Consider the following 15187-nt stretch of genomic DNA (forward strand, 5'->3'; position numbering starts at 1 on the left):
GTTCTCTTTTGCCGACTTCTTACCGGTGGGTTAGCTGACTCATACTTTGTGTTGTACATATCGGTATGATTTCTTCTACCATTGCAGTTCTAGATCGTGCAGAATAAGTACTTACACTTTGGTTTTTGGGTGGAGTGAATGCTCCTAGGAATAGAACATTTGAACATAATTTAGAAAACAAGCTATCCATGGGGGCTGTTCGATTTTGAATATTGTTGAGAAATGTTTAAATGATTTCAATTAATTTTAACTTCAAGTTAAAGTTATTAGAATAATAGTTTAATATTCATCTTTAAGTACCCCGAAAAAATACTTTCAATAACCTTAGGCCTTAGGTGTCACCCAGTTTTACTTCGTTCAAGCATAGCGACGTCTGATTTTTGACATCTTGACATGTTTGATTTCCACGGTCAAATAGATTGTATCACATGAAATAAAAATCAATAAATAACCGCTGAACACGATTTGTTTGTTCATTCTCTTTCTAAATAGTGGTCAACGCATTATTCGGTTTTGTCGACTTTCAAACATCGCGTGCGTGGATGGTAGGTCGTTTTAAAAATTATCGAACACCGTTTTCAGTAGATAAACATGCTTACTTAATGCATTTAAGCCCTTCAAAACCTTTTCGATGTGTTGAACTTTTTATTTGGATGATTATACATCAATGATGTTTTGCAATGATAGTGTTGGTCTGACGTGAAAAATTAAGATACCTACCGTGAGGACCTCATGTCTAAATCAAAATGTGGATTCAATACCTAATACCTAATACCTATAAGTTTTCTTAGATTTGAGGCCCTTAGAGCCAAAGGGGTATAAGTGCATAAAACCTGATTTCGAGAAAAAAGCACTTGAACTTCGTTGTGTTCCAGTAAATTCCATAGATATTTTTTATGAATTTTTTTCATGTGAATGATTTTTCTAAATAAAAACAAAGCATTTTACAAGATTTTCCCAAAAAACAACGTTTATTTGACGTTTATTGAGGCGATACATATTTTTTAAATTTGGTACTTATACCCCTTTGGCTCCAAACACATGCACTTATACCCCTTTGCCACCAACAAATTTTCACATCCAGGTTTTTTGATCTTATTGATATGGGTAAGAAACCATAAATATTCATTGCTACAAGAAACAATTAGTTTTCGTATAAATATATTTTTTGATGTTTTTATGAGAAATATACTCTGGTACAGTAGGTTAAGAGATTTTATGGCTGAAGATCGACCTGGTCTTGGCAACTGCTACTAAATCTCTCCAAACAACTTTGTTCATCAAGATTAATTTATAATAATTCGTGAAAGGTATTTTCCACTAAATTTCAATCACCACGTGTTTTGTACGTCTTTGCCTAATCAATTGGGTATTGGAATGGGACTTGCGGTCACTCTGAGTTGGTTTTTTACAGTAAATTAACGATAGGCGCTTCAATATTAACCCAATTATCTCGTACAAATACATTTCTTTGTACTTTATAAGCCTTTGATCCGTGACACACTTCATATATCCAGAAATCAGGAATTTGTGATCCGCTAATTTGTTATTAAAATAGAAAAAATAATTAAATATATTCATTTTTTTTCTACTAGAATTATCATTTAATGCAATCAGATGAATCATAGTTGATGGTAAATTTTTAAACATAATCAGCTATTCAAAAGAAAAGTGAATTACATTAATTTTAAAATGTTTTGGTCGCGATGAAAAAACATTCTTTCATGAAATCAAGTTAGGGTTGGTGGCAAAGGGGTATAAGTACATCAGTTTAATGGACTTTGGAGGCAAAGGGGTATAAGTGCAGCACTTATACCCCTTTGGCTCCAAACAAAAAGGAAATTTCAGTTAGCACGATTTTCTCAACGAGATCTAAACATAACAAAATAGTGAAATAAAATAATGATTAAAATAGCATATGATGATTGACAGTCAAGGATTCGTTCTAGATGGTTATCTCGATTTTTTCCATTATGTCACTTATACCCTTTTGGCTCCAAGGGCCTCATTTTTTATCGACAATGCTTCAGTTTAAGCACATTCTGAACATTTTTTGCCTTCTGAGCTTTTACATTCAAGTTTCATCAAAATGTACATACACTTATGGGATCTCAGTGAAACTTCATGTTTCGATGAAGAATCCAAAAGTTTCATATTGTAAAAAATTCAAACACAAATTCTAATTAAATTTTTATTAACCGAGATTAATTGTTTCTCAAACACAAGACACATGAGTCAACATGAAATTTTCAGCTGACCCGAGTTATATTGAACTTCATCCAAGTTTCTATAAAATGAACCTTTACCGGTCGGTTAACTATTCGGAAACACTTTTCTTGATATTAACATGGTTTAAAAACTCTTTTTATTTTTTCATAAACGGATACAATAGTTCGATGTGTCCACTCTCGTTCTCAACTGCTCTATCCAGGCGAGATCTGAATCGAGAGCACACCTTTCCAACATAAGACTCTGACATTGAAATCTACGCCTCAGAAGTGGAAGCCTTCAGAGAATCGACACTTGGGTGAGAGGATCCAAAAGCCTTCGCTCGAATATACGCACATATAAAAAAAGTCGAGGGCGTTCTAATCCAGGCTGCTCGGAGGTCAAAGATTCTTCGGTTGAAACTTCATATTATATGGGTATGGGCTCCATATTGTTGAAAACCAACAACATCGGGTTGACCGAAGTTTGTCAGAGTCCACGGAAGCACCTGATTCTTCAAAATGTCCACGTAGACTTCAGCATAAAATTTTTCTCCAGCTTTTATGAACACAGGAGGCATCTTCAATCCGTCGACATGTTTGGTAGTAAACTTGAATTTCACATTCTCTGGAACATCCTTAGCCTTCAGGAGTGAAAACACGTCGATCAGCTTCTTCTTCAACTTTAACAGAAATCGCTTCGAGTGCCAAAGTCGCAGAACTTTAGTGTTATCATATATTGCTTCGTTCTAGCATTTGATGATGCATTGAAGTCATCTTAGACCAATCGTTGCATGGAAGAATTCGAGATAATCGCTTCCTTTGCCAGCTTCTGGATTGACCTTACTGGATTCCGCTTCACTTTCGTTTTGACCAGTTTCGGTCGGATTTTTGTTCTTAGTATCATGCCAATGTAGTCAGTGGTAAGTTTGTATTTCCACACGATTTAAAAAATAAAACTATAAGTAAAACAAATTTGTTTTTTTTTGCATACATCTCTTAATTAGAGGTCAACAAAATTATTTCGGATTCATAGTTCATGCAGTAAAGGGTTTAAGTTGTAGTAATGCCTTGTCAAAAAAGTGATTGCAGTTTTATTGAATTTGAAAAAAATACTTGAAAGGTAGTTACTCAATAATTCTACAATGAATTTTAAAAAGGAATGCTTAGCTGTATTTCATGTCACAATGAACCGAATTTTAGACTCTAATTTTAGTTTTTCTTTCGTTAATTTGATGATCATTTTCATAGAACATACTTAGCCTCTCAAAAGTCTAAGTTTTTCAGTATATTGGAATGAAGAATAAGATGATCTGAATGTTCGTTTCGGGTCATATTGACCCGAACAGCTTAGGTTAAGGCTAAAATTTTTAATCATGAATATTCAGAATCTGCACCCTTTAAAAAAAATAAAAAAAATAGGATCTATGGCATCCAATCGAATCATCACAACCCTTTTCTGAACTTTTCTGAAAGCATCGTTAAAAGGCCTCCGCTCTCCTGCTCATCGCCAACATAGTTTTCAACATTCGTCGCTCGAATACTCCGAGTGTGCGCAGGTCTTTCTCGAGAAATACTCAATATTTTCTCAATCTACTTATCACTTGTTGTCGGAAAACATCCCTCGAAACGTCGAACTCGAACATCTGATCCGTCGTAGATCGTCCCCCAATATGTTGGTCTCCTCCTGTGGACAGTTTGAGAGCATTTTCCGCATACTAGGCGGAAGGTGGAAAGTCTGTCGTATATGTTGATATTGTGGGTACGTTGTCAGAATGTTTGATCGTTGTTTCTGTGTTGCAGCATGGGCAGGTGAGGACTCGTTTTTGGCGATGAGATGTTCAAGAGAGAGGCGAGTGTGACCGATGCGGAGACGGGTGATGGCCCTGTTTTCGGTCGGATTGAGTCTATCGGTCCATTTTTTTGTGGAGTTTTTTATTTCCTTCAATTTTGCTTGATGGTTCCCATTTTAAGCCCCACGTCTCTGGTAGGGCGTTTTTGTTGTAGAGTGAGGCGTCTTGTTGCATAGCTGCTGCAGCGAGTTTGTCCGCTGCTTCATTCTATTAATTTATTTATTGGATTCTAGGTTTCAGCCTTTATTCTTTACTAGTCTTAACAAACAATTTAAGAATATGCTAACTTAAATCTATTTTGGATTTGTTTTATGGACATTTCTAGCATAATTACCATCAAGTCACCATTCACCGCCCAGACACCATTTACCGCCCAAAATCACCCTTTTGTGTGTATTTTGAAAAAACTGGGATGTTTTCTCCAAAAATAAGACCTGTGTTCTGTTTCGGCATCATTGTTCGACCATTTCACTGAAAAAACTTCACTTAATTATGCTAACTGTAGCCAGAAATAAAATATTTTGTTTTTCGTTTCCGATCAAATTATTGAATTCGACGCCTGTTAGCGAACTAAGCATTACTGTGCTCCTAGGGTAAAAAGGGTTTTTGTTTACTAGATAGTACCTATTTGACCTAAAATAGACTTGAAACGATAGTTTTATTTTCGTAGAATAGATTTGCATCGGAACATTTTCGATTTTTTCAATAGTTGTTGTTTTTTGAAGCGTTTAGTGATGGGCGGTAATTGGTGTATAAAAAAAAGTGTGTGTTCCTAATGACCGGTCAGGAACAATTTCTTTGTCTTTAACGCATGTATTGTGTCAAATGTGTAAATTGTAAGAAGCATTTAGTTCGATTAGGCAAGAAAATGATGTTTTATCGCTGAAAGTAACCGGTTACTTGAGGCTGTTTGCCGGGAATCATCATTTTGTTAGTCAACGCACTTTGTTAAAATTTGGAAGGGAATCCCTTCTCGAAGATGGAATTGACTGCTACGAGAAATAGGGTTGGCGCAATTACTGAGCTTTGAGGTACTCCGCCATGAATGGGTCTTGAGTGGGATCGTGTTCCGTTTACAAGCACTTGGGCACTTCTATCGTGGAGGAGGTCTGCTATGTAGTTTATCATTCGGCCACCAATACACCAGTTATTGAGCTGATTGATGATTTCCAATCTATCTACACGGTCGAAAGCCTTACAGGGTGACAAAAAAGTCCAGTCACACAGGAAAATCTCAATATTTTCAAGAATAAGAAGAAAGCCCCCTAATCCACGTGTAGGACTCAGACTCCTCCGAACTCACAAATAGTGTTACCTTAAGTCATCACTCAGCGCAACTACTCAATCTTCAAGTCGGGCGCTTGACCACCCGAAGCGCAGATCCAGCTATAGACCGCCCTCATCAGGTCACACTCGCGGTTCAGGTGAACCCTCAGGGAACCCTGACACCTCCGGCAAAATGTGCCTCTCAGACACTGACGTGTAAACACGTCCCTAAGTGATCGGCCCACCATTGGCCACCACTTTGCGCATCTACTCGTTTTGCGAGTCGGGTCTATACCCACCGAGGCGCAAAACGAGTTGGCGATCGCTCTCCCTACGGTCAAGTCCGCGAAAGCGTGTTGGACCATCACGCACACACCCAAGTACTGGTCCCTAAGTACCGGGGTGCACCACTTCTTCCGCGCGGGTTTGGCAGACCCGTCGACAGCCTCTAGTGGGTTTGGTGTATTTCTCTTGGCCTCTTGGTGTATTTTTCTATGCAATACGCCGGACTTGCAGACACGTTTCCACTCTGCACCACGCGGAGGTGGAACTACGTCGCAGAGCTCCCCCTCCCTGAAAAGTGTGACCGGACTTTTTTGTCACCCTGTAGATAAGTCTAGGGAGAGGTATTTGTGTAATGGTGTTTTTGAGTCGGTAGGTCGGGACTATACGACTACTTTGAGGAACCAGAATCGCCCAAAGTAGTCGTATGTAGAGCGTCCAGTACGAAAGGCAAACAGTTGGTTGTCAAGCAGCTGCTCTCTTTCGAGGATGGCGTGCTGTTGACGATTAACCATCTGTTTCTAAAATTTTCCCAATACAGTCAATTAGGGTTATAGGTCTGTAGTTGTTGATGAGGTGGGGATTTTGTTTGAGTTTTGCGATGGGGATGCCCAGTCCCAGTTTCCAACATTGAGGAAGCCTGCGATCGGACCAGATCTGGTTGTAGATCTGCAGTAGCAACTCCTGGATTCCTAGCCTGGAGGTTCCTCCTCCTGACTGACCTGAGCGTTAAAATCTCTGATGACGATCGGCCACCGCCCGATCACGTGCTTCTGCATCTTCGCCATTACTATAAACGCTGTTCCTAGCTCGTTTGAAATCGCTCGAAATTCCTTGTTCATTATTCGTTGCTAACAATTTTTGTAGTCACGGGCTCGAAAGACCACAGCTTGCTCACTATTTATCTCGCAGGAAGACCGTCGAGATGTTACTGGTTTGGTTTGGTTGCATAACGGCCTACATTTTCTACTTAAATATAATGTAGATTTCGTTAAATATTATTCAGATTTCGTTGGTAAGAATGTTAAGTGTTATTTCCTGTTATACGTCGTGTTGTCTATGTGTAGTATTAGTTTCTACGTTGGCATAACACCACCCAAAAGGAAAGATAAGTATGGTTGTTAAATTCATTTTTCCAAATCTAACTATAATGTAATCATTCCTGATTGCCAAAAATTTGAGGCAAGTCCGGTCCAGCCCAAATACCGGATTTTGTGGAAAATCGCCTGGGCCCGGATTATTGACAAAAATAAGCAAATAACTTAAATTGAGTTGTGATAAGTTATGATTCTTAAGCTCATTTAGTTCTTTGTAAAAAATCAGCTCTCAAAATTCATCCAAAGCATCATAATCGTAGTTTAATTTTGTTGAGCTATAACTTTCACTTAAATCAGCAGAATAATTAGAACCCAAAATATTGACAGACAAGCTTTAAGGATTGTTGTATGTCTTTTTTAGGGTTTTCCTCTTGTAGTATGGAATCCAACATATTAGTTTCAGATCAAAATTTGAAAATGTTCCATATGAACCACATCGTTCATACAGGTTTTGTTCGAAGTATATACTTTGTACACATGACATGAAATGACCCAAATTCAATTAAAATAAACCAATAAATTATTCCTTGGTGACTTATGCCACCTGAATAGCTGAAAATAATTTCAGTTCACAAAATACACAAAAAAAGTAATATGACACAACCAAACTTATTGAAACCATTGAAAACATTTCTTAGCCACTGCAATGAATGCGTCCATGTGACGTGCAGTGCATAATTTTGCATTTTCCGGTTAGCAAATACATAACAGTGATAGGTACAAGTACGAGTTTCTTATGGACTCTCTGGGACATGTCAAGGTGTGGGAAATTGCATCCAATTTGGCGCGTGACTGCAAAAGGCAACAACTTATCAGTTCGAATCGATCGTCGTCGATCATTGATGTTGAATACATAAAACTGTTCCAATGTTACTGTTGATCATACCAGTGGGTGCTGCAGAAAAAAAATCGAAAGTGTCGAGCCAGTTTTAAATAAACATTACCTTTGGACATTTTTTCTTATATCTTTTTCTGTTTGCTTTGCCTTTTCTCTGATCTCCTTGTATGCGAACTGCGTGCACTTGCACTTTTTGCCACCACCTACTTCATCATTTTGTACAAAGCGTAACACTGCACATGGAAATTGGCGGCGGCCTCCGTTATGTAATTGAGAGTTTTTCCTTTTTTGCGCTTTGGCGTTTGAGCTGCTTTTTTTTCTAAACGTCTTTCAAGCGGCTCATAACATTTTGTTCGTGGCTCCTGCCTATTCAATAATCAAGATGGCTATTTTTATTTTCTTTTGATTGGCCACTCATGGAGGACAGGGAGCTTTTGTAATTATGTATCACTCAATCGCCATTGATGCCATGTGCTGATTGTGGTGCTGATAGTCTTCCGAGATCATCGTATCTCTCTCTATTAACCGGTAATTATAATTCACGATGGTTGGTTTTGATACCATTAGTGACGACCTAAAAAAATGGCTGCGACTCGTGCTTTACCGACGTAATTTTATTGCTTTTTTAGTTTTTCACGAAGAGAAAAATATAGCAGTATGTATTTGAATTACAAAAAAGAAACTTGTAGGAAACTTATGAGTATGTAGATCGATATTAACTTCTCAATATGTTTGAAGAGCGTACGACAATAAAAAAAAACATATCATAATTTTTATTTAGAGCTTCATAAAGCTATATGGATTTAAAATGAAAACCAAAAATTAATAATCAAAAGTTCCATAAAACGGGCTTTTTGAAGCTTAATTTGCTTTTCGAATGACAAATTAACATGTATAGGTATAATCTGAAGTTTTTAATCAATTAGCTACATATTAACCCTTACCCAGTCTTGAGTGTCAATATGACACTATTGGAAGTTTGGCGGCTAGTAACTTTATTCGGGTGCAACCAAATAAAATGTGGGAAACGCAGGTTTCAGTGGTGGAATAAAGATGGCTCTAAATTCATGTTCCGTCTGTGAGGTCAGTAGAATACAACTATATTAATAAGCGATAGCTAATTGTCACTTTCCACTTTTTATATTCCCTAACCGGCAAAGTACTCATTTCTCAATGAGTACTTTGATATTCTTACCCAGAATATCTGGCAACACTGTTGTGTTACCACGAATCCAATTTGAGTAGTCTCGCTTGACCGTGTGATGATGTAAACATTTGTACCGCGTTTATCATCATCACCTGCCATCAGCAATCATTGATCTATTGTTCTCGATTGCTAATTGAACATAGCAATAGGAACCAAAACAAACAACGTTTTGGTTCTGCCCGTGGCAGCAGAAGTTTGCTGCTTGCTGCTGTTCCGGAGGAAACCGTAAGTTTCAACATAAAAAAAAAATCTTTGAGGACCCTCAATGCATTGTTGAAATCTTTAATCCTGCATCATTACTTTTTTATGGACGCACCCTGAAAGCCCAGGAAAAAAATCCCTAATCAGACCTTGAGTGTCAATTTGACACTCCTCGCTTGAAACCGCTAAACAATGGGGAAAAAAGTGTATAAACCACGAAGAAATTAAATATCTTCCCTCCTTTTGAAAAAATACTTACTTTTATTGAAAACTAGCTGACCCGGTAAACTTCGTTTTACCCGTTCCTTAATAAATTGTTGGAAAATGTTCACAGTTCTTTAACTACTTCGTGCTCATGAATCAGTTTCCGTGAAAATCGTCTTCAAGTTGTTCCAGTTTTGTCCCGTTTCTAGTTGATTTTGTATAGGAGCCCCCCTTCCATAAAAAGTGAGATTTTTGAAACTATTATACAAATCATCTCTGACCCGAAAAACTCTCGAATACCAAATTTCTCTTCATTACGACCAACCATTCATACGTGATGGTGTTACAAAGAAAACGCCTCCATTTTTATATATAAGATATGGAAAAGAGATAAGTTTGTATGGGGACCCCCCTTCCATAAAAAGTGAGATTCGTGAAACTATTATACAAACCATCTCTGACCCAAAAAACCCTCGGATACCAGATTTCACTTCATTCCGGCCGACCATTCATACGTGATGTTGTTACAAAGAAAATGTCTCCATTTTTATATAAAAGATGTCCGTAGAATCGATTAGACGTAATTTCAGACGCCGCACGAGCTTACGAACGGAGTTATAGTGCTTTTTAAACCCCTAATTCCTCTATATTTTGTGAACAATCCAGAAAAAAATTTAATTTAGACTGAAAAGTTTTGAACAAAAATAGACCTATCTTGTGCGATTTTTTGGGTGGGTAAAAACAGCCATAGCTCCATTTTTCAAAGCGTGTGGTAGCTCAAACAGCCTTCATTGGATTCTTCGGAAAAATCGCATAAGATAAAACGTGCTTTGTGCACTATTTCTCTTTTGTTTTCGATTTTTACAAAATGTATAGTTTTGGAAACCTTGTAATGCAACTCAAGATACATAAGTCACCTACAACACTTCAGTTTTCCGCTATTCAAAGTCCAAGAAAAAAAATCCGAAAAACATGCTTCGGAAAAAAGACTGCAGATCAGCTAAGGGATGTTTTCAAGAATGCTGGAGTTAGAAGCTATACGTTGCACACAAGGATAATGTATTTTTTTATTTTTTAAGTCGTCATGATAATAAAAAATGTAAAAAAAGTGGTGTTTAAAACCGTACTTTTCAATCATAAATAGTCATAACTGTTTAAATCACACCTGATAAATTTTGAAAAGAAGAATGGAAAGTACACCTAATTTTGTACATTTTTGCATTTTTTATCTAAAAAATACAAAACATTTTTGCCAATTTTCAAAGGTAGTTGTTTTACGAAGTTTTAGTCAATTTTCAATTTCTCAGATTTTCTTGCACTTAAATTCAACTTTACACTGAATTTTGAGTATATTCACGTAAGATTTTCGCATTAAATTTACATTCACCAGACAGGCAATTTCATATTTAAACACTTAAAACTTTTATTTCTTATACTTTGAAATCCTGTTGTAACAGTTTTTTCGGCTCCAAGTGTATCAGGGTCGTATAAAACTTGAGTACATTAAAAGTTTGTTAGAAATACTCCAATTTACTATGTGATAAAACCCCAAAAATGGCCGGGATTCTACCAGACCGAACTGAACGCCAAGTTGAAAAAAATGAGTTATCAATTGCAACGGATGCAAATCATGTTAAACTACCTACCCTATGAAAGTCGGGGCATTTTTCAAATTTTTAAAGATTTTATTGAAAAATATCAATGTTGCAGGCAGTAGAAATAGCCAAAATGCGTTGCACCAAAGTGAACTGAGAGTCAACTCGAAGGGAAAGATAAAAAGCACGATTTGGTCAAGAGAATTGTTTTAATTCGAAACTATCTTCAGACCGTTTTGCACAGCCAGACAGAACTGAGTCCCTTGAATCTTATTTTTCAAACTATCTATTAGAATAGTAGGATTTTTGATTTTTAATGATAAAATAAGATTACTTTTATTGCGTACCTACTATCGTTTAAATAGAACACAACCGGTAAGTTAAAATCTTATATAGGTATTTCTCATTGAGCATATGAGAAATTTGTATGGCTCGGTTCACTCTGGCTCAACGAAAAAAAATAATTTCTCAAGCATTAGCCATACTCGTTAGGTTCTCCTCGTAAAGCGCCTATTAGCAGGCTCCTACTAATGTGATATCAGAAATTAACCAGTATAGCCTGAATATCTTTAATAACACAAACACATACAGGATCTCAATAAAACTTGTTTCCTCGAAGAGATTCCTTTTTCTTAACTTTAAGCGTACATCTTTCGAGAGGATATGCTGGCTAGCATCTTACAAATGCTAAAACCACCAACCCACAGAAAGTGTACTATGTTTGCCGTGACCGGGATTTGATCTCATACTCGCTGGCTTAGAAGACTTGAAGGCTATCCTATACGCCACGAGCTGCGGCTGATAAGAGTCTAAATTTCTTCTGCTGATTTTGATAAGAGTCTAAATTTGTTGGATAAATAGAAAAAAAAATAGAAATAGCCTTTTTTTGACATGTCAACCGCATCACTCAATGATACGAAGTTATCACACATCGAAAGTTAGTTTAAATAATTCATGAATTAAATATCAAGATAAATTCAAGTAACTGTATGATTTGATGCTTAAAAGTAAAAAAAAATGGAGTTTTATTTTTATTTTTAATGGATTTTATTGCAACGTATGGCTGGCCGCTGGCTGCCTCTGCAGGTATTCTAGGAAAACTTATTACCACCTCGAATTTTAGTGGCCGGTAGAGCAACATATAGGCGTGGCCTCGTGGCAGCGTGTTTGGCTATCATCTCGAAGGGTCCCGGTTCAAGACTGGTATCAGGTCAGGACTACTTTTTTCAGCAGGTTATTTGATTGCTTGAGTAAGCAAATAAATCGAATAATCGAACAAAGTCAAAAACGAATCAATAAAGTGAGATGAGTTGAATTGATGGGAAGGAATGAAGTTGGATGCCGAGAGACCGGAAGCACCACATAGAGGGCAGCAGAGTATCAAAATAGGGTGGGCTGGTGGTGATTGAAGTAAGAAGAGGAGTTTTTTTTTTATTTTTGCCCATTTGACGATTACTTACGAGCTGAACAGAAGGCCGTTCAAGCTTGTAACGGAACTTCAAAGTGTCAATAAATCATAAATTTTATTCTATAATATAAAAATGAATGTGTGTCTGTCTGTCTCTTCCCTATAGACTCGGAAATTACTGAACTGATCATCGTGAAACTTGGCATCTGCGGGTTTTTGGGGCCGGAGATGGTTTTTATAATAGTTACGAACCGCTCCAACTTAAGGGAGAGGGGGCTCCCATATAACTTTTGTTTTTATTTCCACGAACCAAAAGTCATGGCACCCATTTTGTTAAACAATTTTCGTTTCTTTTGGCGGGGTTATTTTCACCATCACCATGGGCCGGGCATTAGAAGCAACCAGAGCTCACGTGTACTGGATAGCAAATCAAAGCTGGCTAAGCATTAAAAATTGGAAAGGGGAAATTTTGGCGGATATTTTTTTCTTCCTACTGTTTAAAGCACGTGGTACCGTTACGAGATATTTGGATGCAATAATGAGCCTACATTTTGAATTGAAAAATACTACAAACCTGTTAGGAACATACATATTTACTAAAATTGTAATGGCTTTCAAAGTGCTCTTTACCGCTGATGAGGGGCTTTGAGGGTCTACAAAAACAAACAGTGAACAGAACAGTGAACAATAAATTGACTTCCTCTGCTGAATAACTATTTGGACTGAGGGCTGAAAAACTGATGAGCCGATTTCCATAAATTCCAGCTTTCAAAAGCCAACCATTTTCATATTTTTGGAAATCTTTTAATTAGATTCCGAGTTATAAGGCAAAGGCTGCAAATCAGAGCTTCAATAGCCTTCGAGGAATTTAAACGGGCGATTAGAAAATTGATAAGATCATTAAATCTGAGGTTTTGAGTTTTATACAATTCAATTTCATTGACTAATTTCTAGCTTTTGAGTTGTCATTGATGACCAATGTAATCGATTCAACCATCCAATTTTGAGAAAATTTATTGTAAAACTGTTTAGTACTGCAAATTCAAACAAATGATATCTTAGAGTTTAACATTGATTACTCTTCAAAAAAATTAATGGGATGTTTGTACCCAAGAATAGAAAAATTGAATTGGTGACTTCGGTTCAGAGATTATCTGTTTTCGATAACTTCAAAAAACTGTTAGTGAGCTTTCAACATTTAAGGTAAATCTGGATCTTAATCTGGTTGGCCCGTCCGGAGTATACGTGTTCACCACATGTAGACTTCGGACCAACCAGATTTCATTGTATAGGTTAAGGTAGTGCCACCTCTATCCCGGTACTTCTTCTCCTAAATAATGAAATGTTGCAGGGTAAAGTATGGTGTACGTTAATAAGTTTCCTCGCAAAAATGCTCTTTCGCTCTTTTCAACATCTGTCAAATTTTCTTCTCACTTCTCTATCCATCTTTATCAATTTCATAACTACTTTTCACCGATATGCCGAAAAATAAATTTACAAAATTAATTAACGGTGGTTAACTTATCTTAAAAATTATTTATTATGATTGAACTAAAACCAAATTTCACTATTAAAAAACTTTATTTTGAATATATTTCCTCACTTACACTACAATCAAAACATTCCATTTTCTGATCAGCTGTTTATGGAATCCTGCGAAAAAAATCACATTTAAAAAAATAATTATTATATTGAAAAATAACTTACCATTGTTGCGTTAACGGTGTTCTGTTGAACATTTTATCTGGAGAGACCTAAAAAACGAGCGATCGTCACCAGGTCCAATAAAAGAAAACTTGCATCCAGAGCCATTACTGCCAAAAGATGAAAAACTAAAATTTAATCATTATTCATAGTCATAAGCATCATTATCACTTACCAAGAAGACAAAGCTGAATCCAATTAAGTTCTAATTCGCAATTCGTTTTCCCGAAAAAGGTTTAGAAACTTCGAATTGTTATTAAATCATCAGACACAAAAATATTCACAACACCTTACGAAATCAGCTGGCTGACAACTCCCTTTTTCTAATAACAATTTACTGAGACAAATGAAACAGAACGGATATTAATCATCCACTTAGATTTTACGTGAAATTCATGCGTCAGTTATGTTCCTTCATACACTGTGCTTACTAAAAACACACGTAGAATCGATATTATACAGCAAAATCATAGTTTACGTGAAAAAACCCGTAGAAAAAAATCTTTATTATTTTGGGTGTAGAGATCGACTTTAAAATTCCCAGTTTTCGAAAAGGCGTAATCGGGTTACTTTTAAGTATCATTCCATCGTTCAGAATTTTGTATTTCTAATTAATTTGTTGGAATAGCTAACAAGTTTTAAGATTTTGTTTGCAACATTATTTTCTCAGACATTTCTTGACATACGACCTGTTCAGAACTGAATGAAACTTTTTTTTATTTTTTCTCGGTTTGATTGAATAGTTCTCTTTGATGTGTTTGGAAGTTTGGAGACATCCAACATCAAAAATGTATTTAAAAAGTTCGTTAGAATATTTACACAACTTTCGTGGGCACAAGCTTGTACGTCTGTTCTTTCTGCCTCTAAATATCTACTAACACTGGAATTGAGAATATTTAATTTATTGGAATATCAGAAACGAATAGCCTTATTTTTTTTCTTTTTGGAACAGTTGAACCCGGGTCTATTGTTTTTCAAGGAAGACAACCAGTCAGTGTACTCATAGCCTATTGTAGGCTAACTTAATAACCTAGATAGTGTATTAGGCATTTTTAACTGTTTTTTTTTTGTAATTAAAAAAACGATCACACTCTAGCCAGGAACCGCTATGCATGTTTTGTGCATCCATCCCAAAAAAAATATGACCTAAACATTACCACCTTAATGCACACATATGTTCAATTGCATCGGCTGGTCGAGTCAATGAACCGTTACGCCGACCGATTTGGGTTTGGCCCGCCACCAGCCAGACCAGACACGTGTACGGCGCGGCGGCGTGCCAAACATTTAACGATATAAACTAACAGTGCACGAGTAGATACTAA

General features: G+C 36.6%; 1 protein-coding gene across 1 annotated transcript in view; it reads left to right on the forward strand.

Annotated features, from left to right (window-relative positions):
* The window catches only part of LOC129756977 (translation initiation factor IF-2), a 37046-nt gene that overhangs the window by 8871 nt on the left and 12988 nt on the right, over positions 1–15187 (forward strand). The window lies entirely within an intron of this gene.

This window comes from Uranotaenia lowii, chromosome 3 (genome assembly GCF_029784155.1).
Source record: "Uranotaenia lowii strain MFRU-FL chromosome 3, ASM2978415v1, whole genome shotgun sequence".
Lineage (NCBI taxonomy): Eukaryota > Metazoa > Arthropoda > Insecta > Diptera > Culicidae > Uranotaenia > Uranotaenia lowii.